The sequence below is a fragment of the Pelodiscus sinensis genome, chromosome 27, assembly GCF_052426305.1.
Source record: "Pelodiscus sinensis isolate ZL-2025 chromosome 27, ASM5242630v1, whole genome shotgun sequence".
Classification (NCBI taxonomy): domain Eukaryota; kingdom Metazoa; phylum Chordata; order Testudines; family Trionychidae; genus Pelodiscus; species Pelodiscus sinensis.
The window spans coordinates 10,389,942-10,398,373 of NC_143078.1; positions in this window are offsets into that span (position 1 = coordinate 10,389,942).

The window sequence follows — 8,432 nt, forward strand, 5'->3', positions numbered from 1 at the left end:
GTGCTCTGGGCGGCTCCGAGAGTTGGCTGGGGGTCAGTGCGGTGCACTACAGGTGGTGCTGAGGGATGGCTGCCCCAGTTCTCCCACTTCCATTTGTGGCTCTGCCCATTCCGGGGGCACGGAGCCACTGCCCCAACATACTTTGTGCGGGAGCCTGGCAAGTCTGTATGTAACCCACACACCTGGTGCGGTTGCTGAGCAATGCAAGTGGTACCTAGACCACAGCAACAGTTAAGATCTAGAGACCTCTACAGCATGGGCTGGGAGCCAGCTGGCTTTTAGCTTCAAGGGTAGAGGTTCCTATACTTCGCTTCAGAAATCCCAGGTTCAAATCCGCCTGGTAGTGGTTACATGTGCGCCCCCAAGCCCAGCTGTTCGTTTGGGGCCCCACAGCCTTAAGGCAGCACCCAAAATAATCACCGGTGTGACAACACTCCTCCTCCGCTCTAGTGGGTCCTGCACTTTCAGGCGGATTACTAGCCACAGAGGCTCACGGCAGCCCTCAGTTTAGACACCAGCTTGCTGCTTGTTGCGCTCCTCTCATCATTGGCCAGCATTGGGAAAAGAGGGGGAACCAAACTCCACAGTCTCTGTGGCCCCTCCAGCGATAGAAACTCCTGTACCAAAGCCAGTCTCTTTCTAGTGCTGAAATGCAGAGTTGATGGTGCGGGAGAGGGAGTCTGGGCCCACCCTCTCCTCCAGGTCCCAGCCCAGGGACTGTGGGATAGCAGCTGCCTGTAATGTCTCTGCTAAGAGCTGTGTGACCACGACGCATCCCTGGACCGCCTTCCCCAGCACCTTTCTTTATTCCTCCTGGGACCTGCTTTCACTTTCTCCTCTCAGACTCTCCACAGCTCCTCAAACGCCTTGCGTTCTCTGGGCTCAGTGAAGAGGAGCTCTTCTTAACCTGTCTCCACTGGTTCGTAATTGGCCCGTGGAGTGTTGATTAATCTGATTCACTTGCTTCTGGAAACTTCCTCATTGGCTCCAGATGCTTCCATTGCCCTGATTGATTCTAGCAGGTTCTGGCTGGTTCTGGGTTATCCCTTGTTAGTCTACCCTGGGACAGGGACCTATTTAATCTGGGGCTAATATGTTTCCCCTTCACCACAGTCCTGTAGCCCTCTGGCCCGACTCCATCACACCAGGTATAATGCAGCAAGTTTACCTCTTTTGGTCCATGTACGCTGCAGTAAAACCTTACAGCACCAGGGATGTTAAAATGGTTAACTGGTAATCATACGGGTTAACAGCCTCATGCTTCCCAGTTAACCGTTTAACATCTCAAGTCTCAGAGCCCAGCTCCACTGATTTGGCTGAGGCTGCAGAGTTACAAACTGCACTGAAGGGTTTTAGGCTTGAACTGGATTCTGGGCTCTCAGCCCTTGTTTGAGGCTGAACGTCTACACTGCGATTTTTAGCTCCACAGTTTGAACCCTGCCAGCCTGAATCAACTGAGCCAGGCCAACTGTGGCCAGGCCAGAGGAGTTTTTGTTGCAGTGTAAACTCAGCCTCTGTTATCCACTTGGGCCAGACTTCCAAAAAAGTTGGCGACTTGGCGTATGTCTACACTGCAATGTAAGCCCAGGCTCTGACTCAGATTTCAGCTCAAATTCCCTTCTGCCTACACACAAATTCCTCAGATCCAGATTGAGCCCTAGAGTCCTCTTATGCACGTTCCTATAATAAATTCACCTATGTGGTCTATGAAGGCCTATTTCCAGACAGTTAGAGCAACCTGCTTCTGAATTGGCAAGCCCTTCTCCTTGCATGCATCCGGAGGGTTAGACCCAGCTGCTTACAAAGTTCCAGAAATGTAGATTTCTTCATATGCAAGTTCTGGCCCTGTGACAGACTGGGCCGGGTCTGGGCACAGCTGAGAGTGTCTGCCCAGGGTGAATTGCTCAAAACCAGGGCTGCTTTCAGCCCTCAACTGGAGACCTTTCCCAAACAGGTCACAAACCAGTCACACAGAGCACTTCAAGCTGCCAAGCTGGCTAGCAGGAAGCCTCACGAGCAGACACCCCAGCTCTCCCTGTGCCGCAATCAGCCCCGGGCCTGCACACAGGTGAGGGGTTATAGAACCCAAACTCACCTACCCCGAATGGGTCCTCCCAGTCCCAAAGAACCAGCCATAGATCCCTGGTCAGTTTACACTTTGGATCTTACCCACAAGATTACACTGGGCCAATCCTTTAGAATCTAAAATCTAAAAGTTTATTAATGAAAAAAGAATAGGTTTAGAGTAAGATTGTTAAGGAAAATACATTACATACACTAGTCACTAAGTTCTTGATGCAGCCTCTCAGCAGAGATGTTACAAACTGCTAGCTTAAAAGTCTCCGGGGTACATCCTATGTCAGGATGGGCCAACAATCCTTCCCGGCTCTCTGTCTCTCGCAAGGCTGCATCTGGGATCAGTGGCAGAACTGAAGACAAGATGGAGTCTGCCTCGTGGCACTTTATATCCATCCGTGGTACCTTCCAGGCTGGAGCGGGTCACATGCGACCTATTCCTGTGTCCCATGTCAGCAGCCATGATATTGGCCGGTTTGTAGGTCTCCAGACGCATCCCTCAGGTGTGTATTGGGCACCTTGAGAGCCATTGTTCCTGGAGCCTGGCTAATTGGCATAGTCATTGACTGAACAATTGCTCTTTACAACAGGCAGGCCGGAGCCCCTTGCTCTGTCTCAGGCAGAGTACATTCCCAGTATAAGCACAGAGTCCATATTCATAACTTCACATACAGACATCACACAAGTACATGAATGGCACACACAGAATCAGTAGAACATAAGCTTTCATTTGACACCTCACATGGCCCCCGTTGTACAGACTTTGGGGCAAACACCCCACCATGGGTGCAGCAGTGATCTGTCTGCTCCCTTAAAATCCAAGAAAGTGACAGGCCCCATTTCTGGTCGTCTGAGGTCAGCATGACAATGGGATCCCACCAGAAGCCCTGCCCCAGAAACAACGGTTTATATAGAGGCAGCATCTGCCAGTTTGCCTCTGCTGTGTCTGTGTCTGCCTCCTCCTGACCCCTCCACAAAGTCTGCCTGAAGCCTTTAGTGAGTCAGGAAACACCATCAAAATGCCCACCAGTGAGTCATGGAAGCTCTGCCTGTTTCCTGACCCGGGGTGAAAGTGCCAGCGACTGAAACTCTTCCAAAAGCACCTCTTCCACGTTACTGGCGTTGGTGGCTGGGAGCGCCCAAACCACCATGGCTGCTTGGCAGGCTGTGCTGGTGGGCTGTTCAAACTTCGTCTCTCAGGCTGGGCAGCCAGGCAAGATTTCCCACGGTGCATCAGGGTCAAAGGGCTAGAGGAGCTGTATTTCAGAAGGGAGTGGGGAGTCTGGGGAATGGTTGGTTTGATTTAGGGTGGCATGCTGCAGTGTGGATGCCAAAGCCCCAAGGTTGCACCCAGGTTAGAAAGTTCTTCTAGAAACGTTAACCATCAGTATAGATGCTCCAGGCCTGACTTGATTCCCACTAACCTTGGGCTTACATTGCACTGTAGACATGCCCTTAGAGGCACCTGTTGAGAGCAATGGAGAATTCTATCTATATTCCTATGGGAAACCAAATCTCCAAAGGAAATTCTCTTTCTTTGCACCGCTGTGAGGGAGATGCTGAGCTTACACAGAGGTTGGGGAGCTTCATTCACCGATGTTGGTAATATGTTTTGAGATTCTTGCACAGGAAAGGGTGTAACAGGACAAAATGTGGTTGTGGAGAAGAAGGGAATGACCTACTGTGTCCCTTACTTCTTTTGTATTTACTTGCTGTACCACTGCATGGCTATCCTGAGGCTCTGGTTCTGTAGCTAGACAAGAGGACCCCATGGAGTGGTCTCTGGCTTCCTATTGACTTACCTATGTTTAATGTAGTTCAGCTTGAGACTTGTTCCCATTTCACATGTTACCAATGGAGAACCTAACACAGAAACACCAATCTCAGCCTAAAAGAGGTGATGGATTAGAAAAAACCCGACAACAAAAGTGCGAACCCTGCTGCCATTGACTTCCTCACACTTGAGATTCGGAGGTGCAGCACCGACAGGCAGAAGTAGAGAGCACAGATGAATTGCCATAGTTGGCTGAGGAGTCAGGATAGATGAAGGTTCTGTCTCATGCTGAAGTTGATGGTGGGGAGTTGGCTACTGAAACCCCATCATTTCCCAGTGGATGGATGAGAAAACTCCATCAGCTGTGTTACCTAATTGGCCTTTGGGTGCAGGTGGAAAGGGGATCTGAGGTAGAGAGCACGGGTGAGATTAGATACCACAGTACACAACATGGTTCAGTCTGTGTCAAAGCATGTTATTGCTTATTGCATTACTAGAAGGTGCTTAGATATTATAGTGATGGGTGTGCAACAAGAACCTATATAGAAAAAGTCACAGAGGGGTAGCCATGTTAGTCTGGGGACTGGACTTGATGGCCTCTTGAGGTTCCTTCCAGTCCTATGATTGTATGAAAATCATCATTATGTGCCCAGGGGGAATATTGGGTACTGCTCTGAGCTGAGCACTGGTAAAACTCCATTTCATTTAGATGCTTAAATGGGAACTGGGCTTTATGGAAAAGATGGTCCTTCCCAGTCACTTCTAACTGTAAGGGCCACTCCAAAACAGCCTCTATCATGGCACTAGTAGATTTCCTATGCCCCTGCCATGCTTTATGAAAATTGATTTATAGATATGAATACATATACAGTAACTTGAAAATGCTTTATGGAAAACAGACCATTCAATATATCATTTTTATAGTTACAACATGCTGGATCTGTTTATCCTTTTTTTGTTCATGTTTCATTCTTGTATATGAAATTAGAAATATGAAGTGTGAATCTGCTTTTAATTCTCAATGTGCTAATGAGGGCCATTAGTGATATCTTAGGAACTTAATGGCTCAGTACTCAAACAAACAACCCATGAATGGTTTTATTTTCCCTGTAAGCCCCAACTGTGGTTGGTCCTAGAAAGGCATGTCACCTGGTATTGGAATCCACCTTGAATCTAGTACTTTTCCATGTTGATGGGGAGACCAAACAAAGGATTCCCACCCCAGGGGAAATTCTACTTAAGGAGTGGAAAACAATCAGGACTATGTCTTCAGATGGCCTTTGAAACTATCTCACCCACCCTAAGAGGATACATATAAAGGAACAAGGAACTGTAGCAAAAGAATGAAGGCAAAGCTGCTGGGTCCAGGTCAGAAAAAAATAAACTCAGGGCTAAGTTAGGAACAACTGTCTAGGGTAAATCTTTACATGTGACAAGTTTCTTAGTGGATTAAAATTAGCTGGTGTGTTTTATTTTGGCTTAGTAATTTACTTTGATCTGTGTGTTTTCACTTGTAGTCACTTAAATCTGACTTTTAATATTTGATACAAACACTTGTTTATTATCCAGTCCCATGTAAACAATTGTTACCGGGGTGGAGGAGGGAGGAGCAACCACCATGCATCTCTCTTTCCTTATGAGCTTTCTCTGTGTAAAACTTTTACACAGAGTCAAATGGATTTATTTGGGGTTTTGGTCCCTTTTGGGGGTTGGTTTCCTGGGCACTGAGCCCTTCTGGCTGAACCCTCCCAGAGATGGGCTGGTTTGAGTCTGTTTTGCTCTGAAGGGGGGTGATAACCCCAATTCTGCCTTGGCTGGAGGAGACCAGAGTGCCTGGCCCCACAGGACAGGGTGGTGGAGAGCCCCAGAAGGCAGGAAGGTGAGTGTCAATGCTTTGATTAGCACACTGGGGGACAACTCCAAGGGGATTTCTGTGATCCAACCCGTCACATCCCAGTCTAGGTTTCTATCTGCACAGATATGAGGTTGGAGCTTCAGCTAGTGTAACTCAACCTCACTGCATTGTCTTCCATGGAGCTGTGCCACTTTACACCAGCTGAGAGTCTGGCCATAGTATCTGCACACAAACTAGACTGGGGAAGGAGAAACATTATGGGGCTCAGGATTGGGGTTCAGGACAATTGGGCTGTAGTTTCCTGATCTGCGGCAGTCTCCACGTGATGGATCTGACCAAGTGGGTCTTTGCCCATGAAAGCTTATGATCCAATAAATCTGTTAATCTATAACAGTGTTTCTCAACCACTGGTACGAGTACCAATTAAGGGTACTCAAGAGAAGTCTGGGGGGTACGTCAACACAACTGAAATTTGGAAAAAACTGAATTTTAGGTTTAAGTTTTACAGCGCTCTATTATTTTTGTCCTTTTTACACCCAAACATTTCATCGCCCACCCAGCTACAATTACGTTGTTTAAACGACTGTGTTGGAATGGTAGAAAAAAAATTGTGTGTCTGAAAACTGTAGGTACTTAAGGGTACTTATAATTAAAAAAAATGGAGGGGGAGCAGTACTTTATAAAAAAGGTTGAGAAACATTGGTCTATAAGTGCCACAGGACTTCGTTTTTGCAGAGTCAGACTAACATGGCTACCCCTCTGATACTAGACTCCATGTGTGACCTTTAGGAAACCACTTGAGAGCACATCTTAAACCGGCCGAGTACCTTGCATTTGTCTTGAAGTCAATGAGAGTTGCAAGTGCTCAGCATCTTTGAGGATTTGACCCTTTGCTTATCAGGGCTTTGTTTTGCCTACTGTGAACCAGCGATACTGGCTGGCCTCATGGGGGAATTAAGAGACTTCAATTAATGTTTGCAGAGTGCATTGAGATTATCAGCTGGAAAGCTGCTGAAAAAATGTCAGCTGTTACGGTGTGACAGCCCGATCCCGGTGCTACCCACCACACTGTTTGATTTTCATGCTTGAATGCAATGTGCGCACACACAAAAACGTGGAGGTGAAAAACGCATGCATACGGCTTCAGGAGTTCTCCGAAGGTCTTTTGAAAAACTTCATCCGGAATGGTTGCTCTCAGTCTAAAATGAACTTGAACCGAGGGAACTAGTGTAGAGAGGAACGTTCTAGGCCACCCAAATTTTGGGAGAAATTGGCTTTTGTTCTGAACTGATCGCTCTATGCCTGGCCTTCAGTCCTCATGTTCTGTCTCTATTATAGGGCACTTCACAATCCCTGTCAGACCTGGCACATCAGTGGTAAGGAGCTTGTAGGCTAATTTGGTGAAGTACTCCAGCAGAGAGGAAACACCTTCGTATACACCTATGGCAAAGCTCTGGCCAGGCCTCAGTGATTAATGCTTCCTGGTGATTAATGTTTGTCTCGGAGGCCCTCCGTGACCCTTCACGCAGCCTGTGGCAAAGATCATAGACTACTGAATCATCCTCAACATAGTCCATAGTTTGGGGTGAAATCTCTGTAGTCACAGGCCCATGAAAATAATTCAAGCCATTTGTGTTTTTTAATATTTGGAGAGTGCTCAGGTACTCTAGTGATGGAGACCATGTTGAGGAAGAGAATCAAGCCAGCTCTTTAACATAAACATAATGGCTGTGTCTACATTGGCACCCTTTTCCGGAAAAGAGATGCTAATGAGACACTTTGGAATTGCAAATGCCGTGGGGGATTTAAATATCCCCCGCAGCATTTGCATGAACATGGCTGCCGCTTTTTTCTGGCTCGGGGTTTCCTTTCAAGTAGGAATAAGGGATCTTCCAGAAAAGGGTTTATTTTCCACAAGATCCCGTCTAGACTGGCGCTTTTCTCCGGCAAAACCCCGAGCCGGAAAAAAGCGGCAGCCATGTTCATGCAAATGCCACGAGGGATATTTAAATCCCCCGCAGCATTTGCAATTCCGAAGTGTCTCATTAGCATCCCTTTTCTGGAAAAGGGTGCCAATGTAGACACAGCCATCGAGACTAATGCTAGATCTAGGGATGTAGTGAGCTCTCCACGCTCAAAAATTTTCATCAAGACAGGCTGTCTTTCTAATAGACATACCATAGCTCAAACAAAAGTTACGGACTTCATGCAGGAATTTCTGGGAGACAGTCTATGGCTTGCGTTATGGCAGAAGTCAAACTAGATGCTCGTAGTGAACCCTTCTGGCTTAAAAATCTGACCATGTAAGTAGTTAAGCATGTAGATAGGCAGATTGAAAGGGGGAATGAAAGGGGATATGAAAAAATATGGGGGGAGGCTGAGATGAAATTAGGCTTTGCTGGGGCTCAGGGTGAAGTGGTTTGTTGGACCCTATAGACTCCATACCTGGTATTTTCTGATTCGTAAGCTTTCAAAAAACCTTGGATTTTTCTTAAGCAACCCATACCTGGAAAGTTGAGGTGAACCTTTGCCACTGTTTATTCAGTTAGTGACTGATTACTCTCCTTTGAGTGAATATGTTGGCAAATCTTATCTGTCTGCTCCTGCTGAATAGCGGGGGATTGATAAGAACAATTTCCAAAACTGCCTTTAATAACTTCACGTGGATTAAAATGTGTTACGTTAACCCTTCTTCATGCTGAGAGCCTGCAAACTCAAGTACACCAA